We start from the raw sequence: 21,755 nt of genomic DNA on the forward strand, positions 1-21,755 counted from the left end.
CCCTTCTTTTGTAACTCACTGCTACTCATCCAAATTGTTTTCCTCTCTCTACTGCATTGTTTTATAAACTGCATTTAACCTTGGAATGTCAGAGGATTGGTGTGCCTTCTTAAAATGAATACAGGTCCCTAACATTTAGATGGACTCCCATGCGAATCCTAAAAGGCTAGAGACACTTAACACAAAGTAAGAGAGCACTAAAATATTATAAAGGCTTTCAGTAATAATGGTTTTGTACTACCCCCAAAATAGTTATTCCAGATATACCTTTAAAATGTAATAGGATCAAAAATATGGACTTTGAACAAACCAACACAGAATCACAGAACATTAGGGGTTGGAAGGGACCTTGAAAGATCATCTAGTCCAGCACCCCTGCCAGAGCAGGATCACCTACAGTAGGTCAACACGGGAACGTGTCCAGAGAGAGAAAGCCACTGGTAACCTCCTTCAGCAAATCACTCAGTTTTGTAGCATAACTATTTAAATTCCAGTATCCACTCGAGATACTTGAATTGGTCGACACAACTAATACACACTAATACTTTTTTTTTTTCCAAATTTGTTTAGACTTCTCCTGTACACTTGTAGGTACAGGTACACAACTCCAGAGGCTTTTCATTCTTACAGCAGAATCATCTCACAAAATAAAAGGTAAAAATCAAAGACTATCAAAAGTGTTTTTACTGTGATCAGCTCTGGAGCCCTCAACAGGGGACAGACATGGACCTGTCAGAGCAGGTCTAGAGCAGGGCCACAAAAACGATCAGAGGACTGGAGCACCTCTCCTATGAGGGGAGGCTGAGGGATTTGGGTCTGTTCAGCCCGGAGAAGAGAAGGCTCTGGGGAGACCTTATAGCAGCCTTCCAGTTCTTAAAAGGAACCTATAAGAAAGAAAGATGGGGACAATCTTTTTAGCAAGGCCTGTTTCCACAGGACAAGGGGTTGTGGTTTTTAACTAGAAGAGGGTAGATTTTGACTGGATAGAAAGAAGACATTTTTTACAATGAGGGTGGTGAAACACTGGCACAGGTAGCCCAGAGAAATGGTGGAGGCTCCATTCCTGGAGACATTCAAGGTCAGGCTTAACGGAGCCCTGAGCAACCTCATCTGGTTACAGATGTCCCTGCTCACTGCAGGGAGATTGAACTAGATAACCTCTACAGGTCTCTTCCAATCCAATGCATTCTATGATTCTATAATCCCATACAGAAAGTAAAAATTATTACCTGTTAAATTACTCAACAGAAAAAAAATGAACAAATCTCAAACACTTCTCTTAACGACCAGAAACTTCACAGATAAACTAGAAAGATTGAACAGCACCACACCCAACACGTTATAGACTTTACACTGAAGACTCGGAGTGGTCCAAAGTCTGGGATATATTTTATTGCCTACAACGATTTTACTGGAATGATTTAAAGCTTATACAAACTAATGACATGAGCATTAGTATTTTACACTAAGTGCAATAGTTTCTCAAGACTGATAAAACATATCCTATTTTCATTTTCCATACTTCTGCATAACTGTCATCAGTACAAACAAAAGTCAAACATGCAAAATGCCTGATCTTGAAATTAGTTATAGCCTAAAAAAAAAAAAAAAGCACAGAAATTTCAATGTTTAGAATACAGCTTTACCAAGGAAGATTAACTGCCATAAATGCTACCTATTTCTAGGAAAATGCCCATAGCAAAAGAAAATTTCCACACTTAGAAAGTCATCGGAATATTTCTAGAGTCACTCTGAAATGAGGGTGCTGCACTTTTCCATTTCAAGGAAAGTGTCACTAGGAAACTCTGTTACCACAATAAAAGCCTATTACAACCACATGTTTAAGAAATGTTATTTCCCTGGATATAAGAAAACAAAAACACAGCATTCATTCTTCTAATTAAATTTTGGTTAAACAGTTTGCATTTTAGTTTTCAAGACCCACAAGATACTGTATTCCTTCCATCTCAATTCAAAGAGAGTTTCTTAAACCTTTATGTCCAAGTCTTTGGGGTGATTGACTCTGGAGACCTCACACAGATATAAATTTAGGGCTAACTACTATCATACTTCTTGCACTGAAGCACTTGGCTTTGATCCAGTTCACAATTTTCCATTCTACACAAAATAAAAAGGCAGGAAAGGGTGGTGCTGTATTGTGTGATTTTGGTGTTTTGTTTTGGGGTTTTTTTTGTGGTTTTTTCTTGAAGCCATATTAGAACTAGGTTTTCCAATTCATTAAAATGCATGTTTCTTGGGAAAAAAAATCGCTACAGCAAATTCAGGTTCAGCTCCATCATGCACTCTTATAAGCATTAAATTCTTGAGCAAAAAAGCTTTCAAGAAGATATAATCACTCTGCAAATATATTAGATACGGAAAACGACCCAAGTATGAATTCAGTGTTATCAATGGCAAACACCATCTCTGAGCTACCTGATTACAAACTGACTTGAACTGTGCAAGCCAGTTTGTGGTCAATTTGTGTCTCTGTCTTGATTCTGCCTCCTGTGAGGCAGCTCTTCACCAGTTACAAAATGGGACACAAGTTCCAAAGGAGTATTTCATCATTACACCTCAAGCTTGCAGGTAAGCCCCTTGCCAGACAGTTCAAAGATCTGAGTGTTCCCTGCAAAGCAACCCTAAAAAAAATTCCTCCTAACTTTGAGAGGTGGTACTGTCTTTGCAATTAACGCTCTCTAAAAAACAGATTTCTAAGAGCACTGACAACAATCCTATGCACATTGCTTTCTTCAGTGTCCGGTTTGGCATCATTCACCCCACAGAACAGAAATTTCACTTTGCCTTTGTTGATCCTGCAGAAGAAAGCACCCTGAGAGGAAACACAAGCAGAAATCAGGAAACCCAGCATATTTCCCAGAACTAGACAGGAAAAACATGAAAGTCATGAGAAACCATCAATTGATATTAAAAACAAAACAAAACAAAAATCTCTTTTCTAAATTGAAAGTAAAATCTACAGTTATTTTCTTGCCACACAAAGAATATAGGAAGTTGCTACACACTGAACACAGAACTGGAAGACGGTTCCTGCATTCAGCCCCTCTCTGTTACTGCTTCACTGCTGTTCTCAGGAACCCTGTTATGCCTGTACATTTAGTGGTTGTACCCAAAAATGCAAGTGAGGCAAGTTCATCACTGAAAGGAGGCCCCAGAGTTATTTTAACCTCTGTTATGGAATAAAGAAGGTAAAGGATGCCTTGTGCTTGGCTTAACTTGATGTTAGAAGACTTCCTATATGGCAACCCCTAAAAAGTGACAGTTGCTTAGTAAGGGAGAATTGCTGTGATATGGTAGGTAGTGATTCTCTATGCACGCTTAAAATAGTTTATGTTGGTATAATGGATATAACTGTTCATTCCTATTTAATCAGAAGAAAACTCTATGAAATATACCCTGTTCCAGATGGACTAAGAGATGCAGAATACATGCCTACAACTGCATCACTTAGCAACTACTTCATTTTCTTGGGCTTTATTTCAAAAAGCATCTAATCTCTGAACAACTTTTTTGTGGTCTTTTAAATTCAGAAAGTATTATCTCTGAACTGAAATAGAGAGCCTGCCTCAGAGATTCAGCTTCTGAAATGCCTCAACACAAGGATGAACATGACAAGAAAACATTTGTTGATTCTCTCCATTTAGCTTTTGTTATGTAGTGCTTTATGCTACAAAAAGCACAGCATTCTGATTTTTCCAGCGTTGTTTTTTGCTTTAGGAAGCAATTAAAAATGATTGAGCCAAAGGAACATTAAATCAATAGATAAAACTATCCAAAAGTTAGAAATGTCAGGGGCTAGAGTCAGAACTCTGTTGCTCCATCTCAAGTACTCAATCCCACTTCAACAACACTTCTTCAACAAGGTCTTCTGTTTGCTTCGTGAGATTTACACTGGATTTAGGGTACAGGACTGATAATGTGTAAGAGAAGTACAGAGCATCAAAAAGTCAAAGGCCTCATCCAAATATCAAGTTCTGCAAGGTGCTGACATACCTCCAGCTATCTTTGGAGACAATTTTTGAGTTTCATTCAAGACCTACTCTAAACATAACCCTGTAGTAATATTTCAAACTCAGGGCTCAGGGGCTTGTAGCAGCTTTAAAAAAACATCAGTTATGTCAGATTAAAGCAGCAAATTCTTTCATAACTTTTTTTGCTTAGTTTAATATTTTCATTTATCAAACCACAGTTGTTTGGATTTAATGTGATTCTTTAAGTGGATACCTTATTTTAGACAATGAGATTTTTTTTCAGATGAAAAAATAATTTACTTGGAAGACAAGACAGATTTTAATGATGCCATCTGTCTGATTGTTCAGGCTGCCTCCTTTAAAGCTGATAATTGGGCTAACACATTCCATCCAAATAGAAGTTTGGTGTCTGCGTGAACAAGCTCTCACTTTTAACTCCGTGGCATGATTTTACTGAGAACCCTTCCACAGCTGGGAACAACTGGGTGTGTCACCTCTAAAGAGCTGGGTAAGGAAGTGCTTAACATTTTTAAATAGTAACCATGCTGACAACTGAGAGTCACTAAGCTCTTATTACATTCTTACTTTGATAGAACTAAAAAAGAATCAAACGAAGTATTAAGACAATCCTGCATTATTATAAAAAAAACAAACAACCCATCAACCAACAACAAAAAAAACCCCAAATAAACAAGCTGAAGCTTCTGGGCTTTAAAATAACATCTCTGATTAAAAATAATTAAATGCTAGGGTAACAAAAAAATCAAATATACTGAAAGAACTGAAGAGAGACACATATGCATTTACACAAACTAGCCATGAAACAAGAAGATATTGCACATGACTTCTGGACATCGTATGGAAGGAATAAATCCATGTGGAGAATTTTTACTGCAACACATGACACATTACTGCACTATACCACTGAGCAATAACTTCTGCAGATTTACAGAAAGACTGAATTATAAATCTCAGACGTTAATCCACACTCCCATTTTCATTGGCAGAAAAGAAATCATCCATGCCAGTATATTTTTTCCACATCACCCGACTACTAATCTCTTCGCTGATCTGGCAAAGCATGAAGTCTGCAAGGCTTTGAACAGCAACCAGTAATTTTAACCAGCCCTCTTCATACAAACTTTGAAACAATAAAATTTTAAGGAGCTTTTTCTCTGTGAAAAGGATAATCACATAATCACTTGGAACTGAGAGTCTGGATATTTAAGAGGATTCTTGCCTCTCCCATCCCACATACTAGTAGTAATTACAGAGGAGGGTTTCACATTATGCCGTGCATCATCTCAGCTGCAATCAAAAACAAACTGCAAGTGGAAGTGGCAACCTCCCTACCAGATAGGAAGACTGTTTTTTTAGTATAGCTTCTGGCAAGCCATGAGGAACAAGGGGTCTTTACCTTAACTCAGGTGTCACAAGAACATCACACCACACAGAAACAAAGAGTTTGGTATCTCTCAGTGGCTTGGCACTGCTCTTCATAAGACAAAAAGTGCTCTCAAGGAGTGAAAGCACAGTGAAATGCAGCAAGCATGCTCAGAAATGAGGGACGAGGAGAAAATAACTTCCTGCTGGGAAGGGAGCCTGCCCAGGTGGACATGACGGCAGTCTGAGATGCCGAAAGCCTGAGAGCTTATGATTTCCCACCAGGTCAGGAGGAGGAATCCCACACAACTGCAAGACAGCCAGGATAGGAGGAACAGACAGAACACCTCTTCCCAGAGCCCATCATCCTCAGGGGTAGGTGTTCCCCCTGCAGGACCTTCCCACCAAGCAGAGGCATCAGAGCAATTAGAAAAGTCTATGGAAGGACCAAGCGCAGCAGGGATGGAGATGCAACTTCCCAGCCTGTGTCAGAGTCTGGTTTTGCTCCGACATAAAATGACAACTCTCACATCCTCCTTGGCAAGAGGAGCAAACCCACCCTTTAAATGGCATCACTGGCACAGGCTGCCCACAGAGGTTGTGGAGTCTCCTTCTCTGGAGACTTTCAAAACCCGCCTGGACGCGTTCCTGTGTGGCTGCCCTAGGGGATCCTGCTCTGGCAAGGGGGTTGGACTAGATGATCCCTGGAGGTCCCTTCCAACCCTTAACATTCTATGATCGTCCTTCTATCTATTCTCCACATACAAGGCAAATCGGGCACCTTCTTATGCCCGGCAGTACATGCACGTATCCTACCCATGCACTGTTCTCAGCCATCCTAGCCTGAAAGGCTGACTGCTTAAGTAACAGTTTATTTAATCTATTTTGGGTAGATAAAAAGCACACGCTAATGGTGGTGCAACAGCCGAACACGGCAATACTGCTGAGGTGTCAAAATACACACGGCTTCAGGCACACATTAATGTTAACCTGTGTAACCTATTGCAGTTGGTTTGAGATGTGGGCAACGAGCCTCAGGGGACAGCAGCAAAATGGATTTGCTTAGGAATGTTAGAAAGCCAAAAATTAAATGCAAGCTTTTAATAAAATTAGCATAGAAAAAAAAAGTTTTCCCTCTTTGTGGCAGGAAATTATTTACTTTTAACTCTGAAACTAACAGAGGATAATACAAAAGCAAGACATGAAGCAGTATCTCTTTTCTGAGGCATGGCTTCCTAAAAGTTTTGAAGAAATTTGTAATTCAGCCCAAATGACATATTTCTATTAAATAATAACTGCATCAGATAAAGCTCCTGATCAGACAGTGTTTTTCTCCTGACACACATATGACTCCCTCTGGAAACCCTCTGAAGATTAGCGTGCCCTCCGGGTAATCAAATGACGCACAATTAACTTTTCAATGGAAAGAGTTATCTTCATTTAACTTACTTCCTTCATTTCTCAGAATAAAAACTTCCCCTCAACCCTCTCCAAACACTTAAACATGTCAGAATGTGCTGGTACAGTTAAGTTAACCACTTTACAGCATGCTCAGATACAGAAGTTTTGAATTACTCTGTAAGCATTTTACACACACTGTGGGACTGTCACATGATACACAACATGTGGAAAATCAAACTTATATTGAACCAAATTAAAAGAGCACGGCTATAAGGCTGGCAGCTCTTTCAACTCTATACCCAGACCTCTTGCATGGGAGTCCATGGTTAAAGCTGCTTTTTTGAAAAATACAAGTTAATCCATTGCAGAGTAGGTACTCCATTACTTTAGTGCAACCTCAGATTCAAGCCATACTCTCTCCTCCTAGAGCTGGGAAGGGAAGCAGCAGAGCTGATAGGATCAAAAAAAAAACCCTGCTTACAGACCCACTGGATAAATTTCATGGCTGACCTTGCTTGGGCACTGCAGTTAATGTAGGAACAAGTTGGACAACACACCTTGCACAACAGTTTGCGACCTCCCCAGGGTTCCAGCTCGTTGCTATCGACGTTGCCAAAGACCAGCTCCTGACCAACTCCAACCCTTCTCAACTGTACCCTTGGAACAAACCTCCACTCCAAAATAACTTGAGCAAGGGTTTTGCGGGTAATTACAGCACGGCAGAGGTTACCCACCCTCTGGCTTTTGGCATGACGTAGGAACCAGCGGAGAGAAGACCAGCGTCCTGGAAAGGCGCCAAGTCCCTCAACATCACATTAGTGAGAAATTATGTTTCGGGTATGAGTCAAACATTGGAAAACACGCTGCCATCTCAAGTATCAGACCTTCAAAACGGTGTGAACTTTCATTCTGAAACCAGGCAGAGAGTATATGAACACGCTACCGCCTGATCCACCTACAAGAGATTTCTTTCCAATTAAAGCAGTTGCGTCATTTCACAATATTTTTTCCCCTTGTATTTGCAGAAGGATTACTGCCTATTCCTCTTTGATAAAACTGGTAATTTAAGACAGGAATACATTCTTAAGATTTAACCTGACAGGTTTCCAGCAAAACCCACTAAAGCTGTTTTATTCTTGGAGAGTTAATAAATTCACCCTTAGTACCAACACAATTAAAAATAGTTAATACTGTAGCAAAGCAATGTGCCCCAAGACAGTACTTTTCCATGACACATTTATCTTAAAACACCTGTTAAGTGGCTGTACAGTAAAGCTCCACCTTAACCTCTCAGAAACTAGTAATAAAACTCCTGTCAGGAGACACAGCAATACTGAAATTTGAGAATCCACTAATAATATTTCAGAACCAAACCACTGCTATTTCACAGGAAAACAATTACCCTCTGTGCAATTCAGTACTTGTTTTCTACTCATAGCCACTCACCCCCCGTTGATAGGGGATGTGACAAACACCTGATTAGTATTTTGGAGCGGCGAGACAGCAGACCTTTAGGAGCACTGTACCTGAGCCTTGGAGCCATTCAGATAAGTGTCAGAAGTACCACCTCAGCCTTACAGATTTTACATTGGTAACCTCACAATATAAAAGGAAACGATGCTTTCGATATCATTTAACAGTTAATTTTATTCCAAGTTTAGAATCACCTGAACAGTTTCCATCTCATATTAAATGCTGTAAATATTCATTAACAATTAGTTTGCTTGTAAGGCATAATAATGTTTCATTTTTTCACACTAAATCATCTCATCTGCTAGTCTTAACAAGGTTTAAACCCTCACCACAGTATTCAGAATTGCTTGTACCAGATCTAGAGAAGAATTTTTCCATAGGCAAGCATAAGGAAAAAAAAAAAAATCATGGAACAGCTTAGAAAGAGAAGGGGAGGGAGAAAACAAAACCACAGAACTTACTTGACTGTAACTCGATTGGACAAATCCTGAAGATCTCCTGGGTGAAAAAGCTGAGCTTCTTTCAGTCCAATATTTTCACACGCTTTCAGAAAAACATTTATATTATCCTGTGAAGAGAAGTAGAAAGCAGTTGCTTAGTTAAAAGCACTAAGCAGGTTTTGCAAGATGATTAGCGTGAGCCTCTAAATGTCAAAGTCCAGCTCACGGAAATAATACTGGGAGGGAAAAAAAAAAAAAAAAAGAAAAAAGCAGTCTTCTGGATCGTGAGTGCAGGTCACTCCTCGCGCACACAGGCAGGCTGGGGTTCGAGCTCGGTGACTGAGGGACACGTTAAAGATTACCTGGCATAAGGCAGCGGCGAGCCAGTCGGCAGCAGCCTCCACTTTGATGTCAGCTCTGCTCGGCAAACAAACGCCCTCTTCCTCGCTTTGCACGACAAGCCTCACCTCTTGCCTTTAAAAATAACTCCGGCTACTGACATTCACCACCCAGAAACTCTTGGCAGGGGAGGAAGAAGAGGAGGGACACGCTGTTTCTATGCTCACAGACCGATGAGGGAATACTGCACCTGGAGTCTGGGTTTGGTTGCTGTGCAAAGCTCCAGAGAGACAGAAACCAAACCGTGTTCAGCTCTGCTGCTTCCTTACTTGGGGGGGGTTCTCTTCTTTGCGTTCCTCCTCTTCCTCTCCACCCCTTCCCACCCCCTCCAGCTCACACCAATATATAACAAAATATAGGTGCAGTGTACTACAGCACCCACTTGCTGCACCTGCTGTAGATCAGCCAAATAGCAAGAGCAAGGTTATTTAAAAAAAAAAAAAAGGCAAAACTAAATCCAACGATATAGAGAGAGATTATACAACTTGTGATCTCTTTCCACTTCATAAACAATAGGCAATAGGCAAGAAATTCCTTCTCGTTAAGGCGGAATGCTATCAACAACTGAAGAATGTGCCCTCTTGCGCACTTGCTCGCTTCAGCTGGAAGCCACAGGAAAAGGTACACAGAGTTACTTAATTCATAAGCTACACACAGCCCTGTCATACAAAGGGTTTCTAAGTCAAGGTACTGGTATCAGGGTTTCACAATAAGGAAAAGCTCTACTTCAGCAATTTAATAGACTTTAATTATTACCTGTTTTTGACACAAAATTGCTGGATGTAATAATCATTCCGACACTTAAAATTTATTAAAAAAAAAAATCAAACTCACAAAAAAACCAGCAGCTGCTTCTAACAGAGACTTGAAAAAGTAAAACAAATCCAAGAACCCCTCAATCTTCTGTTTTGAAGGTCTCTAGGATTCTCGTATTTCTTATCAGTCTGTATACACGGCTTCATTCAACGATAATATTTCAACAAGGTATTCCCCATGCAGGCTGCAGGGCTCCCTGTTATCACATCCGAAAGATCCCAAGTGTCTCACACCATGAAGGTCATGCCCCAAAGCCTGACACGTGACATGCCACTGTGGGGGCTGCTCTGCTGCAGGGGCGATGTGACAAGATGCTGATGATGGGGGACACGATGTGGTGGCAGATATGAGGAAGGGGCCGGGAAGGGTGGAGGACAGGCAACCTCGTCTCTACACTAGCTCCTACACTGCCCAAGGGTCTGCCTGCACAAGTGGCCAAGGTAGAGCTTCACGCTGGGGATGCAGCCTTGGGAGGGGCATTTATTTTTCTTTTCCATGCAACGTCTTTTTTTCCTTCCTGAGAAATACAGGGAAAACCGGCTAGATGTGTCAGTTTTATTCAATCAGTACTAGAGTGTCACACTAGCACCAAAACTCCCAAGAATAGGAAAAGGCAACGTCTCTTCTGCACGCAAGAAGCCACATGAAGTCCCACTGAGAGAAGGAACTATCTGTTAAACAACAAAATACATCCAACATCCAGATCAGTCTTCATGGGTCTGGGGAGTCCAAGAAACAGGTAAAGGCAAAGGAAGAAAGCAACAGAGCAGAAGCAACAAGTAGTTGCAAGGCATTGAACAGAACTGACACCAACACCAGGGCAACGTGCCGTGATTGGTCTGACCAGCTGCCAAAACTCAAGCGTAAACTCACAAACTGAAGGGTTACGTCAACCAAACTGCAGAGAATGAACACATTGTGCAGGTAAACAAGGAAGAAGAGTCAAAGATTTAGAGAAATGGATGCTGCCTACACCCTGAATGCAACAAAAACAAAGCAGAGGAGTTGCTCATCAGTGGCTGCTCAGCTGCACAACCACCAAACTGCTGGTGCACAAAAGAATTAATTTTGAAGGTGTCATAGCAATTAAACCTATCAAGCATCAACCTCCTGATAAATAATGCTTACAGCCCCCCAGAACATCATTGCTGACACGAGTCAAGACCTTCAGAAACGGGTCAGAGGCAGGGGGAGATAACACAGAACGCAGCTACTCATGGTGCTCGGATGCAGGATAGAACACAGCTCCAAATCTGTCTCCCCCCAGCTCCCAAGCCAACAGTTTGATCACACCTGCTGTCTTGCAGGTGACTGCCCCAACACCAGCTCTTCTCCAGACAGGGCCTGGAACTGACCCTCAGAGCATCGAGAGATGACACCTGAAAGGCTAGTGCTCAAGTTTGACACCAAAAGGTATTTCAACAACTGAGCACTTCTAAATACTGTCCTTGCCAAATTATTCTTGACCATCCCTAATGATCGTATTAAATCACTGAAGCTACGGGTCTCAAAATAGCTAGCAGACATTTCGAATTCTACCAGAATAATGAACCTGAAAATTAATTTTAAATAGCACCACAGAAATAAGCAGGAAAAAAAAGTGACAAGCTATCAACCTTGCAATTAGATTTATCACTAGAAATGTGAACAGGAACATTGTTCAGTGATTAATGCACTCAAATATAGAAGCCATCATGCTATTTCTTTAACCAATGTAATAAGACTAATGGTCGTTACCACTTCAGCTTGAAAGGGTATACTGCAATCTGAATCCCACTTTACTTCATAAAAACAATTCTTTTCAAACATTCAGAACTCAAAAGCCTGGAGAAGCATAATGCACCAGACATATCCCCTGGTCACCACAAGTCACCCAAGCAGCATCTTTGAGAAAAAAGGGTTCATGCTTGTGTCCACAACTCCCCCTCTGCCACTGAGGTGTTCCTAATCTCTGCAAATGAGGGCACGCTGTTTAAATTTCAGAAAGGATCAAATTAGCAGAGATGCAGAGGAAGATGAGTATGATGAGGGAAGACAAGGGACCTATGTAATGAGAACTGGATGGCTTGGTTCCATGGCATCAACAAAGTGGAGCACAAGAGGTAACGCTGCTGCCATCAGCCAGTAACAGAGAAGCAAAACCAGACAGGGAGAGAAGAGCTGCCCAGTCCAAAAGCAAGGATCCACAGTCAGGCAGATCAAATACATTTATAAATATAAATACATTAAAACCTAATGTTTCCAACCATTAAAAGAGAAAGCTTCTGAACTAACAGGGATAATGTGGACAAAAATCCACTAGATGATTTTAATACAAAGCTCGATCGATGCATTTCCTTGAGCATCTGAAGCTGGAATTAGCATCATAGAATTACAGGGTTTAAATTACAACAAAAATAAAGCCTGAAGTCTTAACCACAAAATTGAAGTGTAATTCATTTCTGGTCCCTTATTACTACTTCTAAGTGTTTTGATGGGAGGGGGTGAAGAGCTTGGAAGGAGACTGAGGGCAGGGGGGACTGTTTTTTGTCCCAGACGGTGTGTATGATGAAACAGCAGAGCATTTCAGATGCTCCCAGCATGACTCGAGTTTCCCACACGCCATAGAGACTTACATGAAAAGCACAACACAGGACGCCGACTAGGTAGAGCCATTACCATTCAGCATTTCATTTTTGCCTCAAACTTCAAAGTAAACCGCACCCAGAAGCTCTGCAAAGTCATAACAGAGGAGCAAGAGAGCTGGCAGTGGGAAGCAGGCCATCCACGAGCAGGCATTTAAATATCAGTGTTGAGGGGAACAACAAATAATACCGCATGCTTTCAGGCATACTCTGCCTTTCTAGTCCCCAGGGGGCATCACCAGCCACAAAACACTCCCTCTGCCTGTTGACAAGGCATGCCCCTCTAACCAGAGCTGCGAAGGAGCCAAGATGCCACACCCAAGTGAGACTGTGGTCCATTCCCTCTCTCCAACATCCCAGCGAAGCAGGGTGGCATTTCTTACTCCTGCAGCCTCATGGGTATGAGAAAAGAGCTGAATCTTCCCTGTCCGTCCTCGGTGGACCTCAGTGCTGCTTCTGCTCATAGGTAAGAGGCAGAAGCCAGAGATCTGCAGCCCCAGCAGATGGATGGGGTGGGAAGAGCAGGGCTGCCATTGCAGGGCTCCTTATTCCCATCACTGTCCTCCAGACTGCAAAGAAGAACGAAGCCAATCACTGTATGAAAAGACGTAAAATTATGGATCCCTTCCTTTTGAAAAAAATTAAAAATTTAAAAGAGTGATTTAACAAAAAAAATAATAATTGAGGGATCACCACTGCCAGCGGCGCTGTGCTTGCACCTGTAATTAGCTCATAATGTACATCACCATGGCAAGAATCTGAGACAAAGTTGAAGCAGCACTATGAAAAGACAAACATACAGCACTGGTAAGGTGCTAGTGGTGATGGCGAAGTACCTAGGTTCCTCAATGCCTGAGGGAAAAAAAAAAAAAGAAAAGAAAAGAAAAAGATAAAAGAAAGCACTTCTAAACCACTCTAAACCAGAAACAAAAAACTAGCATGAGCAACAGGGAAATGAGGGAAAAGATGGAAGTAGAGATGCAAAAAGCTTCAAGGAAGAGTTGGCCTTAAGAAAGAAAAACAAAACCGTAACAACAACCTGAGAAGGCACATACAGGGCGTAAAGTATAAAACGAATTTTAGAAATCTCTGAAGTGAAAGAACATGAAGTAAAAGGTAAATAAGAAGAGAGGTCTCCACAATAAGAACACGTAAATACCATCTTATTTTGACTACGTATGTGCAATGCAATATCACGCTAAATTCGGCTTGCATGTTTGAGCCATAATTTAATTAAAAAAATAAATCCCTCATTATCATGATTATCTAGGTGGGGCAGGAATATTAATTTAAACGAGTATGTAAAAACATTTGCTTTCTTTAGGGTGCAGCCCTGCTGTGTGGTAAGCCTGTCTTCTCCTTAGTTAACTGTTTCTCTGAAACCCTACGCGTGCACCGAAACACAGCAACATCTTGTAGGCATACAAGTCATGGCACATCTTTCAATTCAGCTGGCATCTGGGAGAAAAACAATTCAATTAACATAGTGTTTTTCTGTTTTTCCTGGCTGCATCAGCCAATAGATCAAGGCAGCCTCTTGTCTCTTACTCATGCAAATACTCACCATTTCAGTTAAAGCCTTTGTTTCTACTGCTATTTATGCTCTGTTTTAATTTTTGTTTGTTTGTTTGTTTTGTAGTTTGGGTTTTTTTTGGTGTGGGTTTTTTTTAATGGCGTTTTTAGTTTGCTGCGTTTTTTTTTCCTCTCCAGAGTACAAAGGGGAAGGATGGGAAGGTACTTTCAGAATGGCACCCAATGCTCTCAGGACCGTGAAGCCTGTTTGCATGGAAGTATTACAGCATCACCCAGACCGTGACTTGGTGCCAGAAGTTGTTTTCAATTTCCACCCTCCTCCAAAAAAGAAAGAAATCAAAAAAAAATTAAAAAAATCACTCAGTACCTTCAGTGCCTAGCAACAAACATTTTTGACATTTTAGGAAAAGACACTGATGCATTCATTTGGCTACAGAAAATTATCTGAAATTATCTGAAAATATCCTATTTAACAGGCATATTTCTTATTACTACATTTATGAAGACATTTAGATTCATCTTGAAAGCTTACATTATGCCCCCTTCAGTTCTACATTCACGACAAACCCTCCTTATTGGCACTTGCATTCCCTTAAGTAAGGGTCCATTTCCATCACAAAAGAGGTATTTTTTTAAAGTGGAGAAAAATTTTTTTATAGATGCAGGATTATACAAACTGCTGAAGCTGGCTCAAATCAGTTCCATGCAGAATTTAGAGCTGCATTTTGCAGCAGCATCACTGCACAGCTATGCGTTGTTTATATTCAGAGGTGGAGTAAAGGAAGAAATCTACAGCAGGAGCCCGTTGAGCAAGTCGGGTAACTTGCTTTTCCTCGGAGGTACGTTTCAGTTATTAGGGCTGGGTGCGGGGTGGGGGCAGAAGGGGTGAGGGGGAGAGCAGAGAACGGGGCTGAACCAACACTGTGGTCCAACCACAGGCCTGGGAGCCAGGAACTCCCAATTACCACCTTGGCCTTGCACACTGGGATGCTCAGTGTCCATCACCCAGTCATCCTGTCTGCAGATCGCGATTCCAGCTCCTAAGGCTCTCCGGATTTCTCTGACAGCTGCCGACAGGTTTGACCTTGAACTCAAAGAAGGAGGAGGTGCAGGTGGAATAGCTAAATTACTTTTTTCCCCTCCCTTTTTGGGCCCAAAGCTGAAAATAATAATTAAAACCACCATCCTGTGGGCATAATTTGACTTAGAGTGACCTCAAGACTTCTGTTCGGTAAATTATCCCACTTAGAACAGCATGCATGGAGCACTGTATTGGCCAAAGATCAGAAACGGTACTAATTGCTTTGCCACTCCTCTCCATGTGCCCTTCGTTGTTTCTTCGACATTGCGTAAAATAATAAATTACTGTGCTCCTTGACACAAGGATTCCCTGCCCCAGCTCTACGCATGATTACAGAATCCAACTCTTCAATTCCAGCCTTCCTCTCAAAAAGGAGGTGCTTGGGCTGCCAGAATGCAGGAATGAATCTTTATGAACAAAGTCTCCCGTTACAGTAGTGCTCCCAGTATCAATAATTGTAAATCACAGCCAGGAAGAGGAATATTAGTCACCACTGTTGTAATTCACAGGCCTCACCAGCGTTCAATCATTACAGAAACCATGTGCCGAAGCAGCTTTAGATAAGCAGCATTTTGGTTTTGGACAAAGAGGCCCATCCATCCTCCAAACCCTAACTCCATCTGCAATGACAGCAGCCAATTACAGACCTTTGTAAGACTAAGGTGCGTGTTGAAGCATCTTCCCCAGAGTTTGTTCCTCAGCTCCTGGCACTGCCCACTGCCATGGGAAATGGCTAGCAGAAGACCTCTCTGCCTGGCCCACCTCATTGCCTGCAACCTCTTGAAGGACCAAGCTCCACAGTTTCTTTCCAACTGGAGTAATGCAATTAAGGAAAACGGACAACAGAAATTAATGGGGTGGTTTTTTTGAAGCAGGACTTGTGAGTTGACAGCTTTCTAGGTGCTTGGCACAGGAAGGGACCAACTGTCCCCAGGAATTCAAAATACCTCCCAGGTTCATGTCTCTTGCCATGCAACAGCGTAACCTTCACTATGACATTACAGCCATAGATTACAGCAACAACATATACCAAATAAACCTTTTATTGATAAGAGAGAGTGAATACCGGGTTGTAAACTGCAGGTGTGTTTCAGGGATGTCACTGCTACCAAATAAGGCCAACTGGAAAGGAGAAGGGCAAAAGTACACCATGTGGGCACCCTAAACAGGCATGCCTTGGTAGTCAAGAGAGCTCTCTGCTCTTCACAGCTTCATCCCATTTTGGACGAGACAGAGGGAATTTAGTGCACCTACTCGCAGGAATTTTTACTGTAAAGAAAGTATAGGCTTGGGAAGCCAGCATGGAATAACCGTCCTGGGCTACTTCTCTGTTTAGACAAGCCTTAACTTTCCCACCAGTTACCTGCATTCCAGTCAAAGTCAAGGAAAAAAAAATAAAAAAAAAAATTAAAAAAAATTCAAGTGATGTGCTTTTCACCCTGAGCGGTTTATACAAAACAGACTTTACAAGCCAAGTGTATAAAACACTCCAGTGCCAAGTCACCCCACTACACAGAACTGGAATGACAGTAATCCACTTCAAGGTGAAACTCCCCTGAAGCCTAATGAGTAATAAAAGAAGTAAAGACCTCCTTGTTCTTGAAACATTGAAAGTTTTGGCAGAGCATTCTCCTCGCTGCCTCCCTCGGCTTTTTTATTTGTATACACAAGTCTTTCTGTTTTGCTCACACAGGTTAACATTATGATATAGATGAATTTCAGCCCTTCTGTACATATGGCTTGAAACACAGCAAGTTGCCCCAGATCCTCAAGTCATATAGTCCCTGATTTTAAGACTATGATTTAGTCCTTCATTTTTCTTAGAAGAAAATTTGGAAGTTTCTTCTAACTTTGCTTCTTTCAGTAGCCAGACATCTTTCATTTTCTCAAGAGGAGCAGCATCGTACTTCTTCACGCCTCCCCTCACTCCCCGCTGAAAGCAAGGTCAGTCCGCATGGCTACAGCGTCTCAGCACCCTGTGTTCGACAGCATTTGGTGCTGGCATCATATTTAATAGATCTTTTACATTACATCACCAGAGGAGAGGTGATTCAGCATGAGCACGCGAGCGTGGAGGTGTTCAGACAGGCGTTAAAAGACGTGGCATGAAGATTTTTGTGCCGAACAGAAGAGTGAGGAGCATAGCTATAGGAGCTCCGGTACCAATACCACAGAAAAAGTTATCGCTGCTGCAATTAATATCTACTTTCTTCGGAAATTGTCATGAATTTAAAGCACCATACATCAATAAATATCTGACAAGCCAGAGAAAAAAACACTACTGTAGCATCCAGCTTACAAAGATTTAACACAGATAAACACCAACTGCCTCAAGAAATCTCAAAACCGCGCTTCCTTGGCAAAGGCAGGAGAGATCGCATTATAAATGTCACAGGTATGATTTAAGGTGTGTACCTTTTCTACATGGTTGACATTCTTTTTCCAGGTAGGAAGGAATGTCTCTTTACAAACACAGAAACAGTCATCAGCTATTTAAGGAAATAAAAATAACGTACAAATGGCAGAGTATACCACAGACAGCTGATTGAGTTGAGAAATGGAATTTTTTTGCAGTTCATTTGGCATGTTTATGTGCATATTTATGTATTTCTCTAAGTGCTGACAAGTTGAGGCAAAAGAGGTGATACTTTCTCAGAGCTTTGATTTAGAGCATTAAGGTGGATGAATAATTTCTATGTTAGGAAACTCTTGCTGCCAATCACATTACTTTACAGTTAGTTTACAAGAATTTTTCATTTAATTAATTAGCATTTTGATATCTCTTCCCAGTAACACACTGGAAGCATCAGTTTGGAACACAGATCTCATTTAAAGCACCTCCAAAAACACTACTTTTGATTCAGGGAGATCAACCAACAGGCACAGCACTTACTGTCCCCTGGCAAGAGACCAGGGCAAGCAGTTCAGTGCCCATTTCTCGGGGTCTGCACCCATCTAATTTCTCCTCACTTGTGCCTCCTAGATACATTTCACTTCATCATCATCATCACCCACCCAAAAACTGTCAAGTTCAATCCAGCAGCTGAGTTTCATTCTTCCTGATCGAAGTCTTGAGCAGCTACTAAAAATGTCACAAAGAGTTTGCATCAACCTCCCCTTTCCCCACACCCTACATTTCAAAGTGTTTAGGCAGCAACAGAAAACAATTAAAGGAAATTCAGAGCTAAGGCTAAAATGTACCATATGTTTTCAAGCAGAAGGGCACAAAACATCAGTAAACCACTGCCGAGATTACATACTCCCACTATCAGGCATTGAAAGACTATAGAACAATGTCATCTCTAACTATTAATAACCACACTTCCTTTCTAGCACACAACCCTCTTTTCTTACTTGTCTGACAGAGGTATTTCCATACAAGCCACATTCTTCTTTCCAATCAGACAGTAGAAAAAGTACCAGAAGTGATTTATAGCTCCACATACATTCCTATCAGGTCTTGCACCACTCCTGACATTTGCGAATCTATAGTTTTAGGTTCTCAGAAATCAAGTCAGGCTTTATTTTTTTCCTTCTCCTTTTTTTTTTCCCCCCCCTTTGTATAATTTATGAGATAATTGGGCCAAGAGTAAAAATTTCACCCCTACTCTTCTCTGACTTACTGACTGGCCTCAGGTAAGCCACTAAAACACCCTCTGCACATCTTTAGATGTAGAACTGAAACTATGGTAAAAAGCTCTTTGTGAAGTACTTTGAGGTTTAACATTGTAAAAACTTTTTATATAAAAAGAGATAACATTTTTATTAAATTCATAAATATAGTTTCGGCTTTCTAAAATGCTTCACAAATTTACAAAGACAAGAAAAGGTTTTTATATTTTTTTTCAAATTGGAATTTTCATCCCCTAGTTTGTGTGCTTGTCGTTTTTCCAGATCTTAAGCAACATTTACTTAGGATTCTGAAGTAATGGCAACAGAAACTTTTGAATTTTACAACAGAAAACACATTTTTCATAGCACTGACAAAAGCTCACCAAAATTCATTAAGTAAGAATTTTAACACATTGTTTGGTGGCTACTTTCAACATACCATGCTGTGTCACTTCTTAAGTGAAAAGGTATTTTCTCAGACTAATATAAATTCTTTTTACATCCAGGAAACTTCTTTGAGCACTTCACTTGGACTACTCATCCAGAAAACAGGCGATGCTGCCTCTTTAACTTTGTTTAGATGTTGAAATTACCAGTTTTTCAGAAAAAGACGTGTATCATCTTGTGCCTTGCCTTATGGAAGGCAATAAATAGACTAATCAGCTTCCAGGTTAAAGATATCAAATAGGACCTATACAACTTCATTCTCTGCAGCACCGCTGCGCACGTGGTCCCCCTGTACCTCCGAATTTACAGCCCACAGACAAATCCAAATCCCAAGACCCAGATGAGCCTCGAGAGAGGGAGTTGGAGGCTGAGCCCCCAGCCACCACACACTGGCTGTGGCATGTTCTACTCCTTGTCAAAAAGGTGACTTAAAGAAAAAGCAAGGCTCCGCATCACTCAGTGTTACTCCCTCATCGCTGCAAAAAGAGACGGTGGGTAAACAAGAAGAGTGCATCAAACTGTTATCAGCTCATTAGTCACCTCTTGACCAAAATATATGAGGCTATTTCTTACGAGCATATTTGGACACTGCCAACCGCTCCACAATCAGCAAGTCCGTCTGGGTTTGAGCCTTAATTTTTTGGTGTTTGATAGCAAAGCAAAGAAAACAACAGTAGCTTTCGTGTAACTTAGTTTGTGTATTTGCCCTTCCTCACCTGTCATGAAGAATAGAAAGGAGTTCTCTTATGTTCATTTTCTCATACCAGACAAGCTATTAGTCTTCCTAATATAGCCCATACTAGTCAAATTCACAGAGCAGGGATTTAATACAGAATAATTCAGGTTATTTAAAAAACCAGAAAGGAAGGGGGAGAAAGGAAAGGAAGGGGGAGAAAGGAAAGGAAGGGGGAGAAAGGAAAGGAAGGGGGAGAAAGGAAAGGAAGGGGGAGAAAGGAAAGGAAGGGGGAGAAAGGAAAGGAAGGGGGAGAAAGGAAAGGAAGGGGGAGAAAGGAAAGGAAGGGGGAGAAAGGAAAGGAAGGGGGAGAAAGGAAAGGAAGGGGGAGAAAGGAAAGGAAGGGGGAGAAAGGAAAGGAAGGGGGAGAAAGGAAAGGAAGGGGGAGAAAGGAAAGGAAGGGGGAGAAAGGAAAGGAAGGGGGAGAAAGGAAAGGAAGGGGGAGAAAGGAAAGGAAGGGGGAGAAAGGAAAGGAAGGGGGAGAAAGGAAAGGAAGGGGGAGAAAGGAAAGGAAGGGGGAGAAAGGAAAGGAAGGGGGAGAAAGGAAAGGAAGGGGGAGAAAGGAAAGGAAGGGGGAGAAAGGAAAGGAAGGGGGAGAAAGGAAAGGAAGGGGGAGAAAGGAAGGGCCAACATAAAGGCTATAATAAACACAGGAAAATGAACAACAGAAGAAAGCATTTTCAGCACAGAGGATTGAACTTTTGAAATAAAGCTGCTTTGGAAAAAAAGGGTTATTTTTTAAAAATTAAAACTTCTCATACTAATGTTACCATCAGATTTTTAAACTTAAAATCAAATTAGTTGTGTTTACCACTTAAGTAGTGTAGGAGAAGGAACTTTGTAGCCAAGTCCTAAATAAAACATACAACTGAAATAATCTTCATTTTTCAAGTGTGGATTACACCTGACAAATTGTTTTAAATGTGTTCTATATTAAACTCAAAATGTCTTCTGCATGCCATTCCCTTGCAACACAAAAAAAACCCCCAACCTTGTCAAGAAAACTTTCCCACAGAAAAGGAAATTTTGTTCAGCTCTACTTGATGACAAGAGATAAGGAAGCACCAGGGTGGTTCCACGGTTTGCAGAGCGTTAGGCACAAAACTCAGAAAAATATTTTTTAATGGCAGCATTTTTACCTCCTCCACTCCTGTCTTTATCTCCCCTTTCATTTTGGTATAGATTTCTTTCCTCTTTCTCCCTTCTTACCTTTATTATTCTCTACTTTCCTGGTTTAGTAGGTACATGCCCATGATCCCCATAACAAAGTGGCTCTCTCTCATTATTTGAGGTGGTTATCTTAATGCAAGTGGAATTAATACCTTCTGATACATTAAATAAGTAAATTATATAATGTAGTGATCTTATATCAAATTGCTTTAAAGAGTGGGAACGATGCTTGAGTAGCACTTGTCAGAATGGCATGTTGGGCTTTGATGAACCAGGAAAATAAGCGTTTAAGAAATCCTGCCTGGAAAACTATCAAGACATTCTTCACCCTGAAGGAAACCCAATTCCCCCCTAGAACAAAAACAATTCCACCCTACAATATTTCACATGCACATGTTCAAACCTGGGACTGCCTAGAGATTTGCAGGGCTATTTCCTTGTGTGAAAAGGAAACACAAGTTAACAAAAACCCCTTTGTCAAAGCTGAGGAACTTAATGAAGATGACATTTGGTACCAACATTCATCCAGCACTCACACAGAAAGTCAAAGTTAGCAACTTCGCTACTCATTTGAAATAAAGACCAACTTCAAAACAAACAAACAAAAGTGCTAATGGCATTTCATTTACAGTTCTAAGAACCCATTAGCTT

General features: G+C 41.1%; 1 protein-coding gene across 1 annotated transcript in view; it reads right to left on the reverse strand.

Moving 5' to 3' along the window:
• LOC104277697 (LIM domain only protein 7-like) overlaps positions 1 to 21,755 on the reverse strand; it is a gene marked incomplete at its 3' end in the record, with an annotated part of 64,559 nt that overhangs the window by 34,894 nt on the left and 7,910 nt on the right. The window contains exon 3 of the mRNA XM_009874418.1: positions 8,711 to 8,817. The remainder of the gene's footprint in view (positions 1 to 8,710; positions 8,818 to 21,755) is intronic.

Source organism: Apaloderma vittatum, unplaced genomic scaffold (assembly GCF_000703405.1).
Source record: "Apaloderma vittatum isolate BGI_N311 unplaced genomic scaffold, ASM70340v1 scaffold20728, whole genome shotgun sequence".
Classification (NCBI taxonomy): domain Eukaryota; kingdom Metazoa; phylum Chordata; class Aves; order Trogoniformes; family Trogonidae; genus Apaloderma; species Apaloderma vittatum.